This window comes from Aythya fuligula, chromosome 10 (genome assembly GCF_009819795.1).
Source record: "Aythya fuligula isolate bAytFul2 chromosome 10, bAytFul2.pri, whole genome shotgun sequence".
Classification (NCBI taxonomy): domain Eukaryota; kingdom Metazoa; phylum Chordata; class Aves; order Anseriformes; family Anatidae; genus Aythya; species Aythya fuligula.
In genome coordinates this window covers 1,631,800-1,659,422 of record NC_045568.1, presented here as the reverse complement: position 1 = coordinate 1,659,422, position 27,623 = coordinate 1,631,800, and the positions used below count along the sequence as shown (strand labels likewise).

General features: G+C 38.3%; 1 protein-coding gene across 8 annotated transcripts in view; it reads left to right on the top strand.

The window, feature by feature from the left end:
- The window catches only part of CACNA2D3 (calcium voltage-gated channel auxiliary subunit alpha2delta 3), a 518,406-nt gene that overhangs the window by 94,449 nt on the left and 396,334 nt on the right, over nucleotides 1–27,623 (top strand). The window lies entirely within an intron of this gene.

Here is a 27,623-nt window from a genome sequence, read left to right as displayed (position 1 = left end):
GTTCGCTCACCCTCCCCCCTCCCTCTCTGGGACGGGGGAGAGAAATGGAAAGTGAAGCCCGTGAGTTGAGATAAAGACAGTTTAATAAGACAGGAAAATAATAATAACAAAATAATAATAATAATAATAATAATAATAATAATAATAATGATACAATGGTGATAATAGGAAAGTAATAATAATATGTACAAACAAGTGATGCACAATGCAATTGCTCACCACCCGCTGACCGATGCCCAGCCTAACCCCGAGCAGTCCGGCCCCCTCCCCCCGGCTAGCCACCCCTATATATTGTTTAGCATGACGTCAGATGGTATGGAATACCCCTTTGGCTAGTTTGGGTCACCTGTCCTGGGTCTGTCCCCTCCCAGTTCTTACTGCACCTCCAGCCTGCCTCTTGGCAGGACAGAGCGAAAGGCTGAGATGTCCTTGGCTTGGTATAAGCACTGCTCTGCAACAATTAAAACATCGGGGTGTTATCAGCACTCTTCTCATCCTAAGCCAAAACACAGCATTCCACCAGCTACTAGGAAGAAAATTAATTCTGTTCTAACTGAAACCAGGACACTACTCTTGTCCAACTCTTACTGTTTGTATTGCAAGATCATAATTTAAGACAAAAATTAGTGGGTAGCTCACAGAGAAATAATAAAAGGTAAAGACAAATATGTGATAAACTTGAGATTAAACCTTTAAGATACTTGCATTTTCTTCAAAGCATCTGTGCTTATCTGTGCAGAGTTGGTCACCGTGTGTCCCACAAAGACCATCATACTTCAATCCAGTTTTTGTATAATGTTTTGTAAGTCTGGATTAATTGGCTGAAATGCATTCACTGCTTTCCAACTGTAATTATTTACAATGGAGTACTCAAATTATTTTGATATTTTGGCAGATAGAGAACACTCTGTCTCTGTTCTGATAGTAATATTTGTTTTAATGTGGCTGAAGACAGGTTGACAAATGTGGCTGGTTGCCCAAGATATACATGGGACAATAAATGGGCAGGTTATGGTGCTGTAAATGTTAGTTTAGAAAATAACTTCAGAGATCAGTTATGAAGATTGCCTGACCTGATTGCCTGAAGATTGAATGTCAGTGCAGTTTTCAAGATGCATATGTCCTGCTGAAGGAGCTTAAACAGCTGTGAACTACGTTTTGGCAAGGTGTGGCATGTGTATGATGCTGAAAAATAGCACTGCAATCAATGTCTTGGAATGTTACAAAGATGAAGTAAAAGATGAAGCTTGAGGGTTTTTTCTCCAGTCTTCAGGACATATGGTCTCAACTCAAATTTTAGAATGTTCTGTTCAAATGTTTTCTGTTGCTCCTGCCTTGTCTGAAACTGCATTCTCAGCGTTTAAATTAGTGAGTTCACTCTCTCCTTTAATGTAGCTGTTTTGCATAAGTGGATATTGTGAATATTGTTAGTTTGTGCTTTTGAATCAGTTGTTTTTCCTGCACTCTACTTTTACTTTTAAATATCTGAAGACAGGCTTTTGAAATGACAAAACAGGCATATTTTTTTCTTTCAGTTACAGGATATTATGTCAGTTCAGCAAACAGTCTGTGATAGAGTTGCAAGGATTTTCAAAATATTTTTTTTCCCTAAAAACTTAATAGAAAGGACCATTTTACCTTAAAAAAGAAAAACAAACAAACAAACAAACAAACAAAAAACAGAAAAGTCTTAATACAATAAGCTACTCTGTATTTGATTTAATAGTCTGTATGGTGTAGGTATATTTGTATTTCGTGCTAGCTGTATAACTGAATCCTGATGTGGAGCATATTAGAATAGGTGAATTTGAGTCACGCTTCTAGTTTTTTGTTTTGCATTATCTTTTAAAATCAATTTTCACTACACTGCAGTAATTTCTGTACAAGCATTGGCAACCACCCTGGCAGAGACCATTTTGGGGGCACGTTCCTATCAAGAAAAGATGCAAAAATAGATGAGTCAAATTGGGAGCAAGTACCTGGAATTTGGAGGAAGCAGGTGCTGTATGTGGATCAGCAATTAAGTGATTTGGTTTACATACTGTGACTGGAAAAGAAAAATCCCAAAGTCTTTGGGATTGCACTCCTGAATTTACTGATCTGCCTACCCTCATAAGAATTTGAAGGAAGATCAACTGCTCCGAGTCTTTATTTGGTGTCTCCACGCAGGTTTATAGGCTTCTAATTTTCTGTTTTTGTGAGCAATTAGAGGTGTCAGTGTTGCATGAATAGGTATCTTTGCCATGTGATAAAGGCTAAAGATTGGGACAACAACAGGAATTTAAAAATAAAGTGTAATCATAAGATTCCAAAATGACCTACCATCTATCTGTTGTATAACCTAAGTAGGGTACTTAAAGACAGTTATACATGTAAGGATAACTAGCTAGTTTTGATGGTTTAAAGATGGTTTTGGCCTTCGTAGATTCCAATTCCTTTCATGATGGCTACTCTCTTTATGAAATGTATCTACCCCGATACATCCCCAGATCATTTGATTATTATTGTACGGTTTTGTATTAATCTAATACAGAAACTGTATTTTTGCTGTAGAGGTGTTCAGAAATAAACATGAGGTGTTCAGAAATAGTTATGTAAGGCTGATTCCAGTTGTTATTGGCCACTTCAGTCTTGAAATTAATATCTATTTCTGTTTGTATAACGCTATCAAGAACAACAGTGTAATATTCAGAATGATGTGTTTTTTCATGTTTTTCTTTTTCTTTTTTTTTTTTTTTTTTAATGTATGCTTTGTGGAAAAGCAGATTATAATTTGGGTTCATTCTAATTTTTCTGTGTGATGTTGAGTCATTCACTTCCAGGTTTTCCTGTGTGAATGTTTCCTAGTGTTATAAATGAAGTCTCAACTCAATCTGAATTTAGTAATATTTATAAAAGGAGTATTTATAAAAGGCAAGTAAATGGTGCTGGGTGTGCGGGGAGTCTACGCTCCACCAACACGCACACACAAACATCAAACATTCTAAACATAGAACATTGCTTTTACATACTAAACCCGAGTATGCCTATACATACGTACAATCAGGAAAGGTAACAAACAATCCTTTAAGTTCCATGACTTAACAGTCTCCATTTTCCATTCCTTTTCTTGCAAGTAGAATTCCAGGGCTAGTTGTGGGAACAGTATGTCTTGTTTTTAAGTTGTCAAGCAACTTGGTCTTCGGGCCTTATGTATCCCGTTCTTCCTGGATCAAAGAAAAGCATATCCATCTCCTTTTCAAGGCCAATAGGCCTGGGTCAAAAGGCACGTCCAGGTCACCAGGGGGTGTAACAGCAGCCGGATCAGTAAAGGAGCCTGCAGCTCCCTCACTATCTGGCAAGCCACACGTTTCTGACTGTGGCCCCACATGGCTCTTTAAGGCCTCAGAGATTGCTCGCCAGGTGCCGAGCAATTCCACTGCAACCTTGTCGTTTTTAGTTGCAGAGTCCCACACCTTGACCTCAGTTTGGTCCCATATTTCAGGATCATAAACTATCCGATTGATAATAAGGAGAATAAGCTGTAAGGTTACCAGGACAGTCTTTGTTTCTAAGGACGTATGATTCCCCATAATGCACAGCTGCTTACCAATGAGGGGCAGTTGTGTGCACAGGTCCGCTTCTCTCAGCTTGAGCTTCTTTCCAGCTCTGGTGCGCCCATTTCCAGCGACTTTCAGTATGAGCTTCTCTGAGCGGTTTGCTGAGTTTGGCCGAACCTATCTTCATGAGGCAATCAGTGTGCCTGTTCCCATCCTGGTCTCCGTTCTGCTAGCCTGTTCCTTTTCATTCCTTCTTTCTGCTTCTTTATTGATGACGTAACTTCATCACATAGTGTTGCCTTTATTTTTTTAACCTGAGGACAGGCTCCCCTCTTATACCCTTCTCCCCACAGCAGTTCTTTTCAAAACAGCTTTTCATTGGTCGAACAACTTTGCCTATAACAGCAATAGCAAACACCCAGCAGCTTCCATGCCTTAATGGCTGGAGAACAAGCAACCCGAGACTTCATGGAGTCTCCTGAATCACCCTTCTTTGTTCCCTCTAAACTCTTTTAAATTCCTGATCGCCTCATCATTAAGAGTCTGATGTTATCTCAACCACGGGGCTTGCCGACCCTCATGGCCACACTCCCACATTTCCCCCTTCTTTATTAACATCAACCATCTTCTCGACACAAATTACCACTCCATATATAACAAGTATAAAATTTTATGTGAATGATTTAAATTAAATCAATAGAGTACTTTCTCACATAATTTATCTTCCTGGTGTCCTCATTTTACGTTGTCTAATGAAAGCTCACACAACTTCACAAGCATGATCTTTAGTGTTTTTTTTCTAGGACTCCAAAAAGCCTACATAAACCATGACATGGAGTATAGTCAGCAGAATGTTCTTTATTTTTCAAGCACGCTTGGGTTAATTTGCTTATATTTGCTTTATTCTAAGTGCTTCTATGATTACCAGAGCTGTGTTTGTCCACTCAACTCCTATGTTCAGGATTTAGTTGAAAGGTGTAGTTAGAATGTCTCACTACCTATAACATTCTCATACAATACCTTTGTTGAGTTCTCTCATCTGAATAGCAGCACTTTGTCATTCTTTATGTGATACCCTATAAAATGAACCTGCTTATGATCTTGAATTACATCAAAGACATTCCAGAGAATAGAAAATGTATAAATAGTTCAAGAATTGCTGTTTCTTTCACATCATTTTACTTGACTAGACCACTGAAATTCATTTAAAAGTCAGTACAAATTGGCAGAATAACTTTTTCTTTTACTTCTGTACAGGAACATACATTGAGAGACCAAGAAAAAGTTAAACACGTGGTTTCCAACTGTGTCTCGGTTTCTTCAAACTGTAGGTGGAAACAAGCCATTTTAACATGATTTGCACTGAAATAACAGCATGCTAGAACACTGCTCAGCTCACCACTTAATGAGACACACGAGCAACCCAACAAAAAGGAAAGCCTCAGTTACAGCTCAGCAGGATGGAGAAGGTCTTCATTGACTCAGCCTGTCCAAATTACAAAAAGGATGCATGAAAGAAGAGAGCCTGTTATCCTGACAATCTCTACCTTTTCTGCTGCTTAATATTAATATTTGAAGCTGTCTTTTTGATCAAGGTAGTCAAGTTTTGTAAGACCAAAGCCAGTATATGTTCACTGGGCCAAAACACCAGATCAATGACAGCTGGATTCAAAGTAGGTTAAATAAAAATATCAGAACGTTGGAATACAACAGCCATTGAACAGATGCATACTGAATGAAGCATTCCACTGAAAGGAAAATCACTGTTTTAATCAGGAAGAAACTTAAATTACACTTGCTTACTGAAATTTTTAGGTCTCCATAAAGAAATCACAGAAGTATATTTTAAAAAGAAAAATATATCAATAGAATAAATAGAGCAAATTAGATGAACCTTCTGCATCTGGACTGGAATCACATCTGCATTAAATACTATGTTGGGAGAGATGCACCCTCATTATGAAAGAAGGGCCCTTAAGAACAGAGAAACATATAAATACATGTGCTCCAAAGACTCAGAGCAAAAAGCAGAAAGGTAATTTACAGAGATATTATGAAGGCAGTACAGTTTGGATGACACTATATAAATTAATCACTCATAATGCCATAACAAGGCTTCCATCAAGAGATGTTTCAGTCATGAATCTCAACCAGCACAAAAATCCCAATTAGTTGCAGGCAGTTTCTTAATTCTTACTTGTTTAATTTCCCTTTAATTATCAACATTGATTTGGAAGCTACAATGTGAAGCTCAACCAGTAAATGTTAATAGTGCAGAAAATACTTAATGTAATATATATATATATTTCATCTGAAGCTATTAATATATGAATCTTGAATAAAACTGCAAACATAAATCGCTACATGCAAAACAGGATATAGATTACATTTGTTCAGCATGGCATATTATAACGTCAAAGACCTATCTCCAGCTTCAGACTGCTGATTAAAAAAAAGAATCATTTTAACGGTAGAAATGCCTACTGCCAATTTATGAAGTCCAGATAAAACCTAATTTCATAATCCATGAAGAAAAGGGAAAGCATAGCAGGATCCTAACAACAGAAAATTACACCATCAGGATAAATGTCAGGCACTAAATAAGCATGTCCATGAAAACTTCATGCTGTAGACTGCTGATGTCTCTGAACTACTGCCATATTCTTGAACAGAAAGATGAAAGCCAACTATCCTGATATCTAAACGGACCATAAAGAAATTAGCAATTGGAAGGTCCTTCACTAATCAACCTTCCACCACGATGAAATTCTGTCTATAAGACCCAGCTAGTACATAAATGGTACTAAAATCTCTGAAAGTTAGGAATAGTAGGATATGGGATTGACCATGAACATGGATTCACATCCATAAGGCTAGTGAGGTCAGCCTTCAGTAGCACTGCTGTAGTGGGCAAAAAAGGAAGGGAGGAAAGGGAAGAGTCCAGCAACAAATCCAAGCTTCCTGCTTGGAAGGTTTTAACTGTCACTGAACTTGTATATATGCTGGTGAGTTGCAAAGCTCCATTTTGTCATGTGTTATACAGAGGTTACCACCAAAGCTAGTGTTATATATGGAGTGGTAATTTGTGTCGAGAAGATGGCTGATATTAATAAAGAAGGGGGAAATGTGGGAGTGTGGTCATGAGGGTCGGCAAGCCCCGTGGTTGATGATAACATCAGACTCTTAATGATGAGGCGATCAGGAATTTAAAAGAGTTTAGAGGGAACAAAGAAGGGTGATTCAGGAGACTCCATGAAGTCTCGGGTTGCTTGTTCTCCAGCCATTAAGGCATGGAAGCTGCTGGGTGTTTGCTATTGCTGTTATAGGCAAAGTTGTTCGACCAATGAAAAGCTGTTTTGAAAAGAACTGCTGTGGGGAGAAGGGTATAAGAGGGGAGCCTGTCCTCAGGTTAAAAAAATAAAGGCAACACTATGTGATGAAGTTACGTCATCAATAAAGAAGCAGAAAGAAGGAATGAAAAGGAACAGGCTAGCAGAACGGAGACCAGGATGGGAACAGGCACACTGATTGCCTCATGAAGATAGGTTCGGCCAAACTCAGCAAACCGCTCAGAGAAGCTCATACTGAAAGTCGCTGGAAATGGGCGCACCAGAGCTGGAAAGAAGCTCAAGCTGAGAGAAGCGGACCTGTGCACACAACTGCCCCTCATTGGTAAGCAGCTGTGCATTATGGGGAATCATACGTCCTTAGAAACAAAGACTGTCCTGGTAACCTTACAGCTTATTCTCCTTATTATCAATCGGATAGTTTATGATCCTGAAATATGGGACCAAACTGAGGTCAAGGTGTGGGACTCTGCAACTAAAAACGACAAGGTTGCAGTGGAATTGCTCGGCACCTGGCGAGCAATCTCTGAGGCCTTAAAGAGCCATGTGGGGCCACAGTCAGAAACGTGTGGCTTGCCAGATAGTGAGGGAGCTGCAGGCTCCTTTACTGATCCGGCTGCTGTTACACCCCCTGGTGACCTGGACGTGCCTTTTGACCCAGGCCTATTGGCCTTGAAAAGGAGATGGATATGCTTTTCTTTGATCCAGGAAGAACGGGATACATAAGGCCCGAAGACCAAGTTGCTTGACAACTTAAAAACAAGACATACTGTTCCCACAACTAGCCCTGGAATTCTACTTGCAAGAAAAGGAATGGAAAATGGAGACTGTTAAGTCATGGAACTTAAAGGATTGTTTGTTACCTTTCCTGATTGTACGTATGTATAGGCATACTCGGGTTTAGTATGTAAAAGCGATGTTCTATGTTTAGAATGTTTGATGTTTGTGTGTGCGTGTTGGTGGAGCGTAGACTCCCTGCACACACAGCGCTGTTTACTTGCCTTTTATTCCTTTTATAAATATTCTTTTATGAATATTACTAAATTCAGATTGAGTTGAGACTTCATTTATAACATACTTAAGAACATATTTTGGAATGTGAAAACTGTATTACGAAGTCCTAGGTGTGTACAACACAATCATATGGAGAGAGAGATTGCATGGAATTTCAGAAGTTGTCTTATTTTGAACATCTGTCAAACACTTTGCAGGAAATGGAAAGAGAATAAAAATAAAACAGGGAGGTGCGCTTCTAACAAATGTAAACCTCATTTTATGTGTGCATTGAATATTCTGGAGATGTGATAAATTAAAAAAAAAAATTTTTTTTTTTTGAAAGGGTAAATTTCAGCAGATTTAACTTGCAGATTTAGCAAGTAAAGGTATGAAAGCTTGAAAACAATAAAACACTAAAGCCTGGTCTTCACTATGTGTATGCTACAATTTATTAGGAATTAGGAACTGTTAATCGAAGTGAAAATAGCTGGGACAAGGGCATTTTAATGAAACATTAGGAGCTGACTACAACTGACACTTCTGCTATGCCAGGGTAGCTGCAAAGGTTTTCTTGTGATGGTGGGTGATTTCTTGAAAACGCTAGCAAAAACAGGGCTTTTGAGATGTTAATTAGCTCTTATGCAAATTAACCTGTCAGTGGCACAGTGAATGTGGAAGACCCAACTCTTTTCCTAGAGTGGTTCCTATGGTTTCTGAGGTGCGCTTTGTCAGTTTGGAAGTTATGAATATTTATGGTATACAAAACTCATCTGTGTTGCAGTTTCTACATTTTTTATTTAATTTTACATTAAAAGATGTCATTTCTATCCATTGCGTAGGTAAATGGCTTCATCAGCAATCATTTTATGCATGCAAGAACTGGCCTGATTTACAGAATGCTATACACAGATGGGTTTGTTCCTAATGCTCTCTAGTAGTTACTGTAGGAAATAGTGCACAGTATATGCCTAATACATTATTTACTGAAGATAAATGCTAGACATGATTATGGTAAATTAGACCTCTTGAATTATTTATGAGAGTCAGTGCTAAATGTTTTTCTCCTCCTTGTGTTACTATAAAAGCTGTTATATAATTGTTGGTAAACAGGTTTTTTTTGTTAATTATTCAAGATACAGGAAATAAAATGTTTGGTTGAGTGAATCTGTTATTCACTTACAGTTATCTTTTGTTATCTTTTTTTTTTTTTTTTTTTAATGTGTTTCAACGTTTATCTCTGCTTTCTGATGCAAAAGATGAGTGCATTATTAGATAGCCTTCCTCAAGGTCTTGTCATTGCCTACATGGAGAAACAAAGCTGAAAAGCAGTGCTGTATGGAAAAAAAATCTTTTCTTGAATCATGATACTTTCTAATATTTTCATAATGTATGAGTGGAAACTTTTGCCATGTATGCATTGCTATTCTTCACTGAGTGGGTTTTGTGGCTGGAGCTTGTACTCTAGCTTGTACCTGGCTTGCAGAGTATTTGCCCTCATTTCCTTTGAAATACTTGGGTTTTGGTGGAAAACCAGTCTGTGCAGTATTGGCATGGCATTTCGTATGTCCCAGTCTCCAGCTGCTTCATTGGTTTCCAGTAAAATACCAAAGAAAAATTCTGATTCTGAATTAAGTATTCTATACAAGGTATTCCTTCAGCTGTGTTAATGTTTCTTTTCTTTTTTTTTTTTTTTTTCCTAATTATATTTTGAAATTGAAATTCTAAGATGCCACTATTCCCAAAGGCCAAATGAACATAATCTATTTGACAGCAGACTGGCTTTTGGCAGCAAGGAACATGCTGACAATGTGGGCATATACATCTTTTGTCAGTTTTTATTTAGCAAGCAAAAATTTATTTCCACTGCTGTAAGAGTATTTCTGCACCAGTTTTGAAGCTATGATGGTGATAATGTATCCAAGTCTCATTGTGCGTTTTTCACTGACAGCATACCCATTTGTTTATTCCAACTGAAGCATCTTTAAAGCTCTACACAACCATTCATGTTTGGTTTTTATTTTTATCAGTATTTTTTACTTGGTTAGAATTGAATGCTGTAAGTGTGTTTAAGATGTGTTTTGCAACATTGGTCCAGTTCATATTCTCCACATTTCTGACTGACACATGAAAAGAAACCCATGTGATTTGGTGGAAGGTGGAAAAAGTCAGGTTAGAAAATTTTAAGGATAATGCACTTCTGTCATGGTTCCACTCGAGTGGGCAGCTGAGCTCCACCACAGCTGCTCTCTCACGCCCCCTCCTCAAAGAGGAACGGGGAGAAAACATGATGAAAAGGGCTCAAAGTTTGAGCCCATCCAGCATGGGCTTCCCACAGGCAGCAGCTCTTCCAGAACTGCTCCAGATATGGGTCCGTACCATGGGGTCCATCCCTTGGGAGCAAACTGCTCCAACCTGGGTCCCCCATGGGCAGCAGCTCCTGCCAGGTCACCTGCTCCTGCGTGGGCTCCTCTCCACGGGCTACAGGTCCGGCCCGGAATCTGCTCTGGCAGGGGTCTTCCACAGGTGGCAGCCTCCGTCGGTGCAGGGCCACCTGCTCCACCGTGGTCTCTTCCACGGGCTGCAGCGTGGAACCCCGCTCCACCGTGGGCTGCAGGGGGACATCCTGCTTCACCATAGGCCTTACCACAGGCTGCAGGAGACTTCTGCTCCGGCGCCTGGAGCACCTCTCCCCCTCCTTCTTCACTGACCTTGGCACCTGCAAGGCTGTTCCTCACTCCTCTTACTCTCCCAGCTGCTGTGTGGCGCAGCATTTTTTTTTCCCTGTCTTAAATATGCTCTCACAGAGGCGCAAAACAACATCACTTATTGGCTCGGCTCTGGTCAGCAGTGGCGCCCTTACCAAACATGGGGCAGCTTCTAGATCCTTCTCACAGAAACCACCCCTATGGCCCCCTGCTACCAAAACCTTGCCACGTAAACCCACTACAACTTCTGCCAAAGTTACTTATGATCAGTCTTTATTGCCAAATCAATTGTAAGACAGCCTTATTCTTAGGTAGGCTTTTCTGGAAGGCTATTACTGTTTCTTCTTTCATTCACCAACTTTCTTCCTTCTCTTTTCTGAATTTAGCAAGGGAAAAGCAAATGTTGGGGGGGGGGAAAGGTGCATATATATATATATATTTTTTTTTGACAGGTAGTCTTGGGAGCTTTTAATTTTTCCATATTTATAAAACGTTACGAAAACTAACTTTTTTTTTTTTGTGGCTACTTTTTTTTTTAAAAAAATAATATTATTCTGTAAAAGGTAAATAAACATTTCAGTTCCAGATCAAAGCTACATATTTATTTCAGGAGAAGTTCTGTAAACAGTGTTAATCTGTGCATTTCATTCAATTACAGCAGCAGAGGACTAAATGCACTGAAGTCTGCAGGGAAAAATGGAAAAGAGCAGCATTAATTTGAGTTAATGCAATTTTCAAGATACATTTCTATATTGGTCCAAAGTCTGTCTTTTTGCCTTTCAAATTGGTGAGTTAAAAGAATCAGACATGCTAGGGGTTGGTGTGTAATTATCTAATTTCTTTATGCACACTTGTCTGGTGTTGTTCTAATAATCTAAACAGGAATCAAGAGGAGCTAGTTGAATGCAAGCTTGTTGCAGGAAGAACGGCCGAAAGCATGACAGACACCAGTATGGTCAGATCACACTCCATTTTATTGCCCGAATCGCCTAACTTTTATAGTGAACTTGACAGGGGTGGATAGTGTCTCACACAAGATCATTGGTCAAAAGCACTCAGACAAACAACTACAAGAAAACAACCTCACCTGCAAGAAAACAACCCCCTTGTGATTAGCAGTCACGAAGACCTTGTCCTTGAAGCCAGCTGCTGGTAACAATATTTTTCTAAATTCCTCAATTGGGCGATGTGGGAACATTGTCATGGGAACTTCTCATAGTTGCCCTGGTAGCTTGTTTTGCTCAGCTGCAGCAAGCCGTGGGATCTTTGCTGTTTCAAAAATCCCTCAACACAAGCTGAACAATGATTTCTGTTTCTCCTCTACCCATTTACCAAAAGAAAACAAGAACAGATAATGATTTGTCCATACATATTCACATCACTTGGCCTATTCATTTTTTTCCCCTCCCTGTAATCTTTTCATAACTGCAGGAACTTGGTTTCCTTAGGTTGCAGATGTGATTTTAAAGAATAGTTATAAAACCTGAACTAATGCACAATAGAAAACCAAATATCTGCTAGACTATAGAAAGTGTTCTGTATCTATCCTGGAAAGCAAATTCAGCCAGCCAGGGTAAAAAGTTGGTGCCAATGAGCTGATAATCAGCGTTAGTATAAAAAGGCATACCATTTAATGGGTAGTGCTCTGTATTTCAGTTTCAAATGGTGAGATGGCCTCTTTCCATCACTTATGCTAGTTGTCTAGATATCAAAGTGTATAGATTTTGTGCCAGCCATTAGTTTTTGTGGCACTGCGTTTAAGCCCATCTTTGGAGTTTGCTTACATGAGAGAAGTGGAGCTGTGCTGTAGAGGACACTGGTTGTCTTGTTCCTAACTAGGCACTCCTTCTGCTCATGCAGTTCATACAGCTCTTTGTTCAAAGCATGCATGATTTTTCTTCTTAGGGGGATAGAGTGAGGTAGTGATGTAGGTGTTAGCTTTATGAATTTTCAGTGATGACCTTTGAAGCATGTGCATACTACTATAGTGTTTATTAAAAAAAAAAAAAAAGCTGTGGAATACCAATACCACAAGTTTCTCTGAACTTCATGTTAGTTCTGCTTAATTTACTGGGAAAAAAAAAAGAAAAACAAGTGGTGGGGGGTGGGGGGAACAGTGTTACCTTAGTGGCCTTTGCTTCTCCTCTGGAAATTGGAATAGTTGAGAGAGTTTTGTGCATCCTGATCTGCAAAAGTCACTGTGGGTATAATTTCATCAATAGCTTTATAAAAGTTATGAATTCAAGTGATCTCTAGATCTTCTGTCTGTAGTTAGTTGCAGGAAAAAAAAAGAAATCTGCTGTTACAAGTAAAATATTCTGACCACAAGTTGTTCTTGTAACTGTACTGTATTTTAAGGGAATTAGTTATATTTCACACTTTACTTAATAGATTTTGTCAATAAAATAATGTTAGGAAATGCCTCTATTCTGTTTAAATTTTGATGCTGTCAAGTTTTAATTCTGTAAAAGGTGTATGCAATCTGTAGTCTTGATTTTTTTTCCATTTTTCTTCCCTTTGAATTCTATCAAATAGAATTAAATATGACTCCTCTGTTTTCTCCTAATCCTGTGACAGCCTGCAGTTTTGTGATAAACAATTAGTGTAATGATTTATCTAGAGGGAAAACAAAAATGTTTGGAAGGTACTTTATCTGCTTTATCTGGAAAATTATTTTTAAACTAAACGGTGAAGTAATGGACCCAAGGGGCATAGTGATATAAAACAGCACCAAGTAATAATTACAGTAAGGTTTGTAAACTAAAGAGCCATCAATATTTACAGGTTCAGACAAACGGTAATATATTGTGCATGGTTAATTCCTCTTTTGACAGAAGCAGGTTTGAAAAGACAAGAAGCAAATGCGTATGCTGTTTGTTTGAAATGAGACAAATGAGGCTTTTGTGACTGTGAACAGAAGTATCTGCAAGAAGCGTGATATTTTACTGGCTTTTTGTTGTTGTTGGACTCATTTTTCTGTTTAAAACTAATGCCAAACCAACAAACAAGAAAAGCACAACGGGAAGTGCATGCAGTGAGATGCTGAGGGTCACCTCTGAGAGGCTGACCGCTTGTAGCTGTCATTTACCTAAAAAGATCTTGAGGGCACCCAGCATGATGTGTGTTTGGAAAAGTGCCTATTAATGACTAGCAAGGAAACCGAAAGCATTATAACTTAAAAAGAAAATCATCAGAGGTTAGTCATATGGTATTTACGCAGTACCACAAGGAGTTAAGTTGGATCCTGCCCCCCAGCAGTAAATCAATAACGCATTTAAAATTCCTTCCTTGTAATTTTATCACTGGTAGCAGTGCAGGGCGCTTTAATGGAAGCGCTGATAAGAGCCTGCCTGCAGCTGATAACAGCCCTTTTCCTTGGGGGGGGGGGGGGGGGGGGGACGCTCCCTGAAGAAGCGATGAGCTCCGCTTCTCTGCTGCAGAGCCCTGGCTCCCCTGGGGTCGAGCATGGCTCGGGGGCAAGTGGCCAGCCTCGGCCTTTGCTGCAGCTGGGGGAAAGGCGTTTTGGCTGGAGGTCGACTAGGTGCCTGAGAAATGTTATGTTTGTTTTGTTCATTACCAAGTTCTTAAATCCACGCCTCAACATTTTAAACAAGTGCAACTGGTTACGTGGTGCTGTTTAACTCTGTCGCAAACATGGATGTACCGCATACCAGCGTAGTAGTATTATTCAAGTAGAGTTTGTAGTTAACATGAAGTAGTGCCTATTCTTTTTACCAAAGTTACCTTCACTGGTTTATGCAGGTGGGATTGCATAATATGCTCAGATATGCCCACATCTGAGATTCTGAGCAGATTTCTAAAAGCCAACTAATCTATTCCCCATGTAGTACCAATGCTTATTTTGCACACTAGGTCGCTCCTACCATGGGCAGAATGGAAACGCTTTGATTCCGGTAGTTTCACTATAAAGAGAAACAAATGTACAGCCTGCAGTGTACATCCTTTTTTAAAAAAATATATATATAAAGCGAGGAAACACGTTCAGTTCAAAAAGCAATGATTCCAGTTCTGTTTAGAACACAGAGAATTATAAATCTTCATAGAATGTTCAATCTTTTTTTTTTTTTTTTTTTAATTTGCATCTGTTTCATTAGTTGGATTTTAATTTGAGACATTATTATAATGGAGAATGAACAATATTTTGTAAATGCTTTTGGTAATAATATATTACAACTATTCAAAATTTCTACCTTTTAAAATACAGGTGTCTAGGATTTGTAGCTATATTTTTTCTTTTACATTCTATTCTGATTGTAATGAAATATTTGGAAGAATATGGGTAAAATCTTTTCTGATGAGTAAACTGAAAACGTGAGCCTTTTGCTTTCTCAATGAAGATGATGCTTGGCTATTCCAAAACTGCTTTTGATTCTTCATCTAGTAGTTGCATAGAAAATAGAGAAAATCTAAAAGATTCTAAAAGATCTGAATTATTTCATTTATAAACATAGGAATGCTGCCAGTAAATTGACAGGTGAAAGCCTATTCCTAATGATGACAAGGTTTGACTTCCATGCAGTGCTAGATTAAACTGGGATTGCTAAATGTATTGCCCCCCCTACCCTATGCTTTTCTTAGAAATTGCAGCACCTGCAAGAGGTTATAAGGAAGGTGAGTAACAATATCCTCCTGATGATGGACTGCCTATATTAAAATCCTGAACGTGAGTTGCAGTGATGAAGGGTACTTGCATGTCTCATCTGGCATCCCTGTGGAAAACTGAGTGGCCATCTGGGATTGAGCATCACTTCAGCTCTATAATTTCTTGTTTGCAGTGCCACTTGAGTGAATTTTGTGTTTGGATGCTGGTGTGGAGGTGCTGCATGTCTGAGGTCATTCTCATGGAAACCTGAGAACCTGGCAGAACTGAGGGTAGCCTGGCTTTAACTATCCAAAGTTGGTGTTTCATGGCTGTCTTTTTAGCTGTTTTCAATGCATTTCAAGTGTATTTCACAGGGTGACAAAAAGCCAGCACTGGCTATTTTTCAGGGCTGAATTGTTTTTGACTATATTGGAGTATAAAGTGTATGTCAATGAAATAATTGCATCTGTCTTGAATAGATACATTTAGTGTCTAGAGTTCTAGTGTAAGCAAATCTTCAGACTTGTTCTGAATCATCACTGCTTTAAATGAGAGGAAAAATGGGACTGCTCTGTATTAAAATTTGTTCTGTAAACAATCATGGAAATGCACAATTTTGTGAACATAAACAGACGCATTGGCCCAAACAGAAATGTTTAAAGGGTTAGGGACTAAGCAGGGATTAAGAGCCAACTGATGTAACTGTGAGGCTGCAGTCACTGTAAGAAACTATAAAGCTCTGTTTTTGCTCCCATAAAAGCTGGTGACAAGCATTGGCAGCTCTTACAAAAGCATCTGTATTCTGTAAGTCCATACCAATCACAATATAAAGCAAATCCTGAAATAACCTAAACACAGAAATCTACATTCCCTGGAAAAAGTATCCCACTATAAGGCACAGGGCTCACTCTAAGATGATATGTCAAATACTCAGAGGTTCAGTATGGATGAAAATCTTATGTGGAAAGTATGCAGGCAGTACCATGAGGAGCAGCAACATAAATACCAAGAGCCAAGATCATTCCTAGTAGGAGTTGGTTTTAACAAAATGAACCTACTACAGAATTGCCTTTAGTCTTCATTAATTGCGTTACTTGTGTTTCCTATTTAAGTATGGAAATTCTAAAGGAAAAAAGAAAGAAAAATGCATATATAAACTGAATCTTGTTAGGAAGATCCATCTCAGGCTTGTTAGTTGTCACCAAAGTGTTCAACTTGCTGTAAATGCTCAGTAGCCCCCAAGTGCCCCATGCCCACCTGCAGCTGCAGCTGCGAAAACATAGACGGCATGGAGGCATGCAAGACACTAGGATGGACAAGATGCACTACAAAGTCCGTAAGATATTTTCAGATTGAAACCCAGCTCTTTTTCTTTTTATTTATTTATTATTTATTTATTTTTTAAACTGAAATATCAGTGTAAAAGAATGGTAACATATGAACAGTTTTTAAATTATGCTTGGTATTTTTAGCAATGTTTAGCAGTGTTTCCTTTAATCCATTTTATTCAGATTTATAATCCTTTTTTTTGATCAGAGGCTTCAAGCCTTTCTGAGTCCTCACTAAAGCTGCTTCTGTAGTAAGGCCAAAAAGGATTGTATAAATTTGGCTCACACTCCGTTGATACAATTTATTTACGTTCCTACCAAGGGAAATATCACAGCACAATATTTCTGCTACAGAACACACTTTTATGTAAACAAGTCATCTTTCATAGTGTTTTATAGTTAATTTTGTGCATCTTTGTCTAATTTCAGTAGAGATTTTTTGTTTAAGATAACATTTTTGAGATTCATCACTACACTACACTACACTAAAATTCTCAAGGGCTAAAATGTCAAAACTGAGTCCTGCTCGTAGCATTTTATGTCGAGTCTCACACATAATGAAGGGGTCTCTCAGTACGACGTGTTTCTTTTGCCCAGTTCTTTCTTCAATAATTAGCTTCATGTAATGTCCATAATCAGGTGTGAGCTTGCAGTCCCCTTTCAGCTGTCCTGGTTTCAGTTAGGACAGAGTTAATTTTCTTCCTAATAGCTGGTAGGGTGCTATGTGGGTGCATCACTGGCAGGTGTTTGTGGCGAGAACATTTGTGATATCGGCATGCTACAGGAGGAGAGATGGCATCTTCTGAAAGAGCCTAGAGCATAGTTTGTCTGGTGCTTGCAGAAAGGATCAAGGAGCTGACAGCAAGGGTAGGGATTTCTGTCAGTTGACATGTCCTGTATTCAAAGGGATGATTTTTTTTTTTCTCTCTCTCACAGAGGGGACTGTATTTAAGATATGTGACTTGACGAGATTTTTCTAAGTGGAAAAATAAGTGTTCTTTTCTGAAATGGACTTGTCCTGTGTTCAAATGTTCAAAGGGAGGATTTTGTACCCTCTTTCCTCACAAAGCTGACTATATTTAAGATATGTGACTTGAGATTTTTCTACATGGAAAAAATAAGCATTCTTTTGCTGAGATGTTGAGTGTTTCTTTGGCCCTTCATCTGTGTAGGACACCTTGGGCTAGATGATAATTTCTGTACAGTGTTGTAAAGGGGATGCTGGAGTTATTTTTACAGCCTTGAGTAGTGTTTTCTATATATGCTTATTTCTCTGATACGCTTAAATAATTTATTATCCTGTTCTGTCAAGGGTAAATATGAACTCCACTGCAACCAGGTTTTTGTTGCTAGCTGATTAAGATACTAGGTTTTTGTTATGAAGTGTATCAAAATTAGTGACTTCACAACAGCAAAAACAGAGGACTCTGAGACTGTCTGCTTCTGCAGAAAAGTCCTAAGTAGCAGAGACGGAGGACTTGAAACAGCAGTGCAAGAAAAGGATATAGTAATTTCAGTGGTGTCTTCAAAAACAAAACAAAACAAACTGACACAAAATTAAACCAATAAGCCCACAACTTTCTGCCATTTTAATCTGCATGGGCCCAAAAAGCATTGAGATGAATATTATTTAAGACAGTGTGTTCCAAACTGTGACAAACAACATTGTAGAAATTCTTCTGCATTTGGAGAAGTGTTTAGACTGGTATTGTGTGTTCTTTGTTTGTTTGTTTGTTTGCTTTTTGTTTTTGTTTTCTCCTCACAGAAAGAATGAACTGCAGGAGCAAGTGGGTAAAATACTTTGCAAAAAGATTGTGAACTGAGAAGTATATACATTTTCCCAAGAATCTTGGAATGAATGCAAGGTTATTACAGCACTTCAAATAGAAAAGGTTTTAATGCCTAATCTAAAACAAGGCTCTAGTCTATTCCCCTCACATTTTTTATCCCTTTTAGAAGAAACATAAATAGGTTATTACTGGAAGATACTGGAAGATGCTTTTTTTTTTTTTTTTTTTTTTTTTTTTTAATCTGAAATCTGCTAAGCGGATTCTTGTATTGCAGGTCACTGCAGTAAATCAGAAATTCACTGTAGCCTCTATCATATTAGCTAATGAACTCATCTCACATGAACACTGCGTACACTAGATAGTCTTTCATTTTAAGCAGTGAGTTCCATGGTTGCCAGGATTCAGATACAAATGAATTCTATTGCATATTTAGATAATTTCAGTCACAGTATATTGTGAAGTTGCTTTAAAATTTCATGTGTGTCCATAGGAGAGACTACAAATGTGTAGCCTCATTAAGCGTGTTTTAGTTCAGAATAGCCTGTGTGAGAGAACAACCTGGCATCACATTTGTCTTCTTTTTGAAAGGAAGGAGTTCTAGAATATCAGTGTACTCATATTTCCAGTCCTGTACATTTATAACAGTATCAATTTCTTTTTAATGCGAAAATTATCCACTCTTTAGAATTTTATAATCAAATGTGATTTAATTTGCTATCCTCTTTAAAAATTATAAATTGAATAACTGTATTGAACTGGGTAAGCTCTGTTTAAAGGTCTGTCTCTATCTCATACTGCCAATGATTACTGAAAAGCATTTAAGAACATAGAAAGGTAAGTGCCAAGAAATCCAAAATTCAGAAATGGTAGGCTTGAGATGCTGAACTGGCCACAGACCCAGAACAGCCCTGCAGAAGTTTGGTGGTGTGATTGCAATGGGAAGGCAATTAATCCCTTGAGAGAGAACTATTAATATGCAAATAAGGTTCATGACATGGTCAGCATATTTAAAAGGGCTGTGTGACACTAGCAGATACTTCCATCAGACTAGAGGAAAAAAAAAAATAAAAATTAAGCTTTTGCAGGAAAATGAGGTTCCAAGGAAAGAAGTTCAATGCAGACGTTGAAGCAGTATGCCCTTCTGGCGTGAGCGCTGTCACATTGATATAACTTGCTCTGGCAGGCACTTTGGCACCAGGGCAGTGAATCTTAAACTTCTTCTCTGCATGTCATTTCTGCATGTGTCATTTCCCACACAGCTTGAGAACTGCTAAGTAAGAAGCACAGCCCATGCCCTTTGTAAGGGCTAACATGTTTCCAGCTCCCTGAGGATGAGCTGGATGTGGCTGGGTGGGGGCAGTCAGCACTTGCAGTAGGTGTGTGAGGGCCTGTGCCTTCTGCCTGGGCCCTGCCCCACTCTCCAGCTGCCCCTGCTGCTCTTCTTCTTGGCAGGGTGCCTGTCCTTCTTGCCCCTTATCTGGGCCTGATCTGAAGTACTTCCTGCACCTCAGTTACAATGGGACTCTGACGTGACATCTCACAGCTTAATCTGCCCAGTAGGGACTTCACTGAAAGATTTGTAAAGCACAGATGAGGTCTCCTGCTAGCAGCAGCTCTGCTTGTGCTGCAGGCCTCTGGCTCCTTAAGGCCTTCTCAGGCCTCCCCTCAGCCGCTCACTGCCTCTTTAGCCGCCGACCCCTGGGCAACTGAAGAAAGGAGCAGCCTCTGTCCCTTCAGCTCCCCAGTCTCACTCTGTTTCCCCCAGACCCATCTGCCCTTTCTGTCAATGACCCGGCCTTGGTGAAATGGCACTGCCTGCCACAGGAGCATGTGCCAGCTGTTGAGGGGGTGGTGCTGAGGTGCGCTGGGGCAGAGAGCATTCAGAGTCCACAGCTTGGAGGCGAGCTCAGAGTATGTGAGGGGAGTGCCAAGCTGCATGTCTCCTGTGCTCTACAGGTGCTTTGAGGAAGCACCTGTAAATTATTTTCAGGTGCTGAATCTTGGACCACTGACCAAGACTCAGATCTTGCCTTACCCAGACAAATTTTCAGGCATAGACTGGGATTTGGATTGGTAAGCACACACCAGAGACTCCAAGGGTAGAAGAAAATTGTCTGGGCTATCTGTAGCCATTTATAAGGTTTTGACCTACTTACAAAAATCAGTGTGAAAGCAAACACAAAGTTGTGTAAAAATTTATTTTCCATTTCCTTTGTAAAATTGTTTTATATTTATAGCTCAGAAACAATTTCTAAAAAGCATGGAAAAAAACCACAAAACTATATAGTTAAACAGACAATCCCAGAGCTTCCAGTAAGCATGCCAGAGTGGAAAGCAATAGAGTTTGAAAGATTTTACATCAAGAGATTAAACCAAACACCCATTCCATGTTGTGATACAGAAATTGTTTGGCCTGTGATGAGACACTTCTGTTTTCAGTAGTGCTGGAAGAAATTCAGTACATTTTATGTTGCTCACATAAAATGCCAAGAGGCTGGGAGTGAACTGTTCAGATTGTGCAATTCAGCACAGGAAAACAGTCAAGCTAATTTTATGGTTACAGTAATTAATATTTTTATGATAGATTACATTGAAGAATGTCTTGAGAGAAAAGGCACCAATACTCAGTCTGTCTGTTTTCTGAAAAGCAGCAAAACAGCCTTTGCAGTGAAAAGAAGGAAGACAATAAGGGACTGCCAAATGTCCAGAGGTGCTATACCATGGTCTGTGAATTTATGTAAAATGCATTGGATAGTGAGCTAATTTTTCACTGGTGGCTTAAAACAAACTAGACTGTGATGATATAGTCAATGTGCTTATTTCATAGGTATGATGTAAGGATTTGGAAATAAATGTAAAAAGTAGGAAGGAGAGTTTTAGAAAGGTTTTTCATAAGTATCAATTTTTAAAAATAGCATACAAGAATGATTAATATGTTTTGACTTTCTCCCTGTTTCTCCCTCAAAAGATTCCTTGCCTTTTTAGTTTTTCTTTGCTGTCCTACACAAGTCATATTTTGATATGAAATGACAATTTTGTAGCATAACATACTTGAATAATACTCATCCATATGTAGTTGTTGAATATTACTTATTTAATACATTATTTGATGAGCATTGACATTATTCCTATGCTTTATATAAAAGGAGCAGAGGTATTCTAGTATATCAAACAATGAAAATGTAAGAAGGAAGAAAAAGTCATTTGAATTATAATGAGGTTGTATAAAATTCACAGTACATTAGTTTTCATCTGTGGGATCTTATAATGAGTATTATTCTGCCAGGCTAAAAATTAATGTTGTGAGGAAGTCCCCTCAAGTGCTTTGTGATATTTTGTATCTTCTCACTGTGTTAACCATCATAGGATTTGACCCCAAGTTCCCAAATGTATCTCATTAACACAGAGATTTTTGCTTTAGTTTGAGTAATAAAATCACTGTAGATGATTGTCTCTGTCATTTTTTTTCAGTGGAATGGAAATCTGGAAATTATAGGAAAATTATAATTTGGAAATTAAATAGGAAAGCCTCCTATTTTTCTTTTATTTTTTAAAGGTGTCTTGAGATCATTGATAATTGCCAAAGTAACTTGGCTGACTTTTTCCAGTGCATGAAATTTTAGGTTGCCTCCTCTGCAGTTCTACCAGAGCAGAGCTATTTCACAGAACTGGGAGACAGCATCCAGAAACCATGTCTCCGCCTATTGCAGGTTGAGCATTGGGTTTGAAGAGCACAAAGCCACATTTCAGTCATCTTTGCCTTCTCAGATTGGTTGCGTTGTCTTTGAAGGCTGAAGATTTAACCTATTTACCTTCGTACAGACGTGCCTTCTATAAAAGTTATGCTGAATTGTGGAAGCTGATACGAGTGCGTAGAATCAAAACATTAAGCATCTTCTATGAACCAAACATGTAAAGGCAGAGCTCTACCTTTTATTTACAGTAATTTTCAGCTGTTGGAATTAGTGTCTGTTTTTCTGACATTCTGTTAATGATTCAGATCTACGTCTGGAACTCTAAAATGTTCTATCCACAGAAATGTTTCATTGATGCAAACCATTAGCATGGAATAGAAATAAAATGGCACTTACATGTAAATGTAATAATTTTGTAGAGAAAGCATTGCAACTGCAAAATTGTACATCTGAAACCTTAGTTTGTGATATTCAGTGCACAGGATGGGCTCAAAGTCACTGATCTCATGAGGAAACAGCAGACTTACAGCTTGCATCATAAAGAAAGTATTTGCATAAGCAAGCACAAATGCTTTTTCAACTATAAATCAAGCTTTCCTTAGTTCACAAGTGTTCAAGTCTGTCAGCTAAATTGCTTTTTTTTTTTTTTTAATGTTGGTTGTTCATTTGTTATTTCCCTGAGGGTTTTCATTTTCTCATTTTTAAAGATAAAGCCTCAAAGAGATTTTCCTATGTCCAGTTGTAAGCATCTTTTGTGTGGATTTAAATGTCTGCTTCTGGCTGTGAACACTTAATCTTTAGGACCGATGGTGTGGCAGCCTTTGGCTTGAGAAGTTGCTTGGCTGAGAACAACGGATGGGCAGGGGATGCCATCAGGGGCATTAGCTGCTGTGGGCATGTGCTGGTTCCATTGGCTGGCTCTTACCTTGGGGCTCTGTCCTTGTAGCTGCTGTGGTCACTGCCAAGTGTTTCCAAGCTCTCTGTGGTGGTCCTGGTGGTGGTGGTTCTAGCCAAGATCTAGAGTTTTCATGTGCCAGTGTTAATTTTGGCAAGGTGACAAAGTAAAATGCTTCTGACAAATCCAAGCAAGAGAAGTGAGACTCTTCCCTCATTATTGATGTTTGGTATCTCAGCAAAAAAACTAGCACAATGCTGTAGACAGTTTGCTTGTCCTTGGAGAATATCAACGGTTTTTGCAGCAGACAGGAGCAGTTCCAGTAGGAACTCCCAAGGATTTTCTGTTTAAGCAGGTGGAAAAATACGTGTTTGTGTTCTCTTACGTAGACTTGGATTTAAATTGTTTCCTCTTTGTACCCAGGAGATTATTAATGCAGTAGTGGGAAGACATCCATAAAAAATGCAAAGCGTTTAATTCTGTCACTTCCAGAATGTTTTGGAAAAGTCAAAACGTTGTGACTTAGCATATTAAAAACCCAACCTTCGAAGTGTTTCCAAGCTTGTTTCAAAATTGACATCTCTGTTTTATTTTCAAAATGAAAGGGCAAGCAGGAGATAATGCACTTTGACCCAAGATGAAGTCTTTTATTTAACCACTGAATTGAAAAACATTATTTGTAAAATCTTCCACAGTATGAGTAACAATAATGGTGACAAATCAGAGACAATATAAATTGTAAATTTTTCATGTGCTGTATATTTTGTTATTCTGTCAAATTTGTTTTAGAGCATCTCGGAGTTCAGTTGTGTATAGTTACCTAGGGCAAAGAAAAGACAATTTTATCCCCAAAAGTCTGCAGTCTAAATTTAACACAAGAAAGAACAGCTGGACACTGCAGCAGTGCAGGTGCACTAGGAAAGAGTGGAATAGCTGTGTTAAGTGTAATAAGTGGTGGTCACAGCACACCAGCTGTCTGGCCAACAAGGAGCAAGTGTGAAGTGGATTAGATATTCGTGAGTATAGCTTCTCTGCTTTGCTGTATTAAAGCTTACAGGTGACTTTATTATTTGTCAGATTGGTAAATGAAAAATTATTAGTGGCTGCAATGACGTGCGAATGCATCTTGGCAACATGGTTGAGAAGAGTCTGAATACAAGATGCTGACAAAACCATTTGTGTCTTTAGAAGAAGCAATGTTCTCTAAATTAGCTGACTTAATCAGCATTGATGTACGCTTCATAGTAATGCATGATATAAATTGGAATTGGAAATACTTTTATAAAGGTTGGATTAAATACATGTATTTAACATAATGCCCCAGGTAAGGAAGGAAAAAAAATAATTTGTGTGAAGCTTTATTTATGCATGGCATGGTGCAGTTTGCAGAACAATGGTTAGAGATGCCTAGGTTGGCCAGGTTTGTACTATTGATGTTGGAAAAAAAATATTGCATCAGATGAAGGTTAAATTTAGTCATAAATTAGTCTAATTCTGTCTCTCCCTTGTCCAGTCTGCAAACATTCAGATATAGTCACAATTAAATATGTTGTAGAGCCATGTCTTATGCATCGCTGAGCAATTATTAGTTTCTTCATCCGTACAGGCATTTTTTTGTGTCAAAGATAAATAGTAGACTTCTATTTCCAGATTATAGCACTGGGTGCATAAGTGAAACTCAGTAAATATTCTTGTTACTTTTACCTTAAATGTCATATTTTAATTGCTATTGTTTCAGTAGTTTACTAACTAAAAAGACTTAAGATCTGCATATGTGTCTAATTAGGCGTTTAGTTAAGCAAGTACTGTTTTATTCTAGAAGCACGAATCTTTTGTCTCTTGTGTTTGCAAGTAATATTGCGTACCGTTTCACAAAATTAGTAATTCCTTTCCTTTAAAAAATTTTGATTGTTCAACATACATATTGCAAAAAACATTTTGTGTGACAGAGTGTAATATCAAGACAAATTGAATGTTAATCATTTTATTTTAGTTAATTTTTCTTCCCACTTAGAGCAGCTTAATACAATGTATGTCAGCCTCATAATAATGCTTGAATTTGTTCAGATAAATTGTGGTTCTCTGAAAATAAGTACTGAAAATTTTTATTACAAAAACAAGTATACTGCTTATTGCATGTAGGGAAAAGTGAAAATTAATATGAATATTCAAAATTCGTATTTTAAATTTAAATGTTGTGCATCTCAAAAATTATAAAGACTTCATGTGGCTTTAGGGTTATATGACAGAGCAGTTAAATGCTGGAAGCTTTTTCTACTGAGGACTGTAATTTTATGTGTTATAAGTCAAAGCAAGAGGAACTACAGATCTTGGCCAAGTTTGAATTCCAGTGAATTACAGGTTCATCATGTCTCTCTCCTATTCCCAAAAGGAGAAAATTGGAAACATCATGGTAAAGATGTTTTGTTTTGGTTGACAAAGATTTCTCATCACATTGTGGCTAGCTTTCAAGAGCAACTCTTTTCTTCCAAGTAGTTGCCACAGGTTTCATAAAAAGGGCTTTAGCATTAATATGGAATACGAGGGTAGTTACACAGAGTGCTGCTATGCCTTTGGCCTTACCATTTTTGATGGATGGAGCTGTATGCAATAACTGATCTCTATTTAAAAGCACATATCTGTTCTTTATATGTAGTATAATTTGCTGACTTTGATGGTGACTGTGCTGCAAGATGCTGGTGGCTTTGCATCTTAGCATTTGGATGGTATTTGAACAGCAAGTTACCAATATTCATTTTTTTTTCCTTGATTTATTTGAAGTACTGTTCATCCACTGAATTCTTCTTGTCATTGCCCTGCATTCCTGGATGTCTGAAGCAGGCTAGGGAAGGTATTTTCACTTGGGTAGGACAGCATCATATCTGCTCTGCCAAGTGCTTAACCTTTTGCCTCCGCTTAGTTCTTGTGTAAGTGGTATTTTGCACCCATCTTACAACAGCGTAATTTTCCTCTTGTTTTCCAAGTGGACTCTCAGGTCTCAGTGTTTGCAGTTGTGCTGGCAAGGTTCTCAATTTTTGAGGTTATTTACGTTGTGACTGAGCAGACTTAGCTTTAATTCCTGCTGTCTTGCTGTATTGACGAGATGTGTTCATTCCAAGCCAAAAGTTTGTAGTACATTTCAGGTTTCAAGCATCAAGGAAGCAAGTGGTTTCTACCACTTCTTTTCTGCAGTGATGTGGATTTTCTTATGTGTTTAATAAGCTATTGTTTAGACAGCATTAAAATGAAAATGTCAGTCAGTGTGGGTGTGCATGCCTCTGCTGGAACTGTATTGTTAAACAAAGGGTAAAGCAATAAAATGTGGAAAGGTTAAAAAAAGATAATTTATTATTTTTCATTGTTATCTGAATCGATAACATGAGACTGAATCTATAATGAAATCTTGAGAAGCAAGACAATTGGAATAATAATCTGTCAAGAAATTCTAAAACTCATAAATGTTTTCCAGGTTGTAACAAGGTTAATGTAGAAGCACACAGACTTGGGATGGGGGGTAGGGGGAGCTTCTCTGAGCATCAGTACTGTTTGGTGCACCTAGGCTTCACAGGGCTCTTAGCCTGTGTTTGGGGTTGCTGTTAGTAAAACGGCTTTCAGGAAAACATATTTAGGTGTCTTACAGTCTGTTTCCAAAGCTTGGTAGAAACAGTCACTTGTGAAATGCAGTTGAGTGGAAGGTAGTAATGCTATGAACTTGTCCTTAGGCATTAATTACCTCTAGAGAATTCTGGCCCTTTGAAATGACCAGAAAGGGGACGTGCTGTGGTGCAGAGAGCTGCTTCAGCTCCAGTTAAACTGACTTCGTCTGCCGCTTCTTAGCAGAGGTGGCTTATCACAGTAACAACCTGCAATAGTTGTAAAATGCTAGAAATACATCTCCTAGCTTAATAACACTATCTGTCATTATCAATGCTAAAAGCAATGCTAAAAGTCACTGTCAGCCTTTTTTATTATATTTGTTAATGTGCAGTTTTAAATGATAGCGATAGAAACAATGCAAGAAAGTTTTTTGTTTGTTTGTTTGTTTTTTCTTGGAGCATATCAAGCAAACAATATGTATCATTTTGGCAAACATGTATTTTTTACAAAGCATAATTTGCTGAAATAGTGAACTAATTCTGTGCTGATGACGGCACGTGGACACCTTGGGCATTGTTGGTTGTTTTTCTCTGTCAGCTGTTTTGAGATGGCAAGGATTATCTGATGTTCATTTACCAGCTGTGCAGAGCTTTTGCTCAAGGAAGTTTTTTTTTTTTTTTTTTTTTTTTTTTTTTAAGATATAATATTGTGATACATTAAAAGTATAATTTAAAAATGCATAAGGGTGCATATCCTGAATGCAGTGTTTGTATTTGGTTTAGAGAAGACTGGCCTCTGCAGGAGTTTTCCTGTAAATTAGTGTCCTATAATTCATAGCTATCTCACAGCGATTCTTTACTGACCTGTTTTGAAAGCACTCTGTCATAATTTTTTACCACTATTTACAGAATAAACATGTTTAAGGCTGCTTTTACTCTTGTATCTAGAGTCTGGACTTTTCAAAGCTAGTCCTGCAACACTATGCTGCGCTCTGTGCCCTTTGCACAGAATAGATGAGTCTGTTTGGCAAATGTTGCAGAAAATACTGGTTCTCTGCAGAAGATCTGCCATCTGTTCTGTCTGGTTTTGTGTTTGGGGTTTCTGTAGAATATTTTTAAGCTAGTTTTA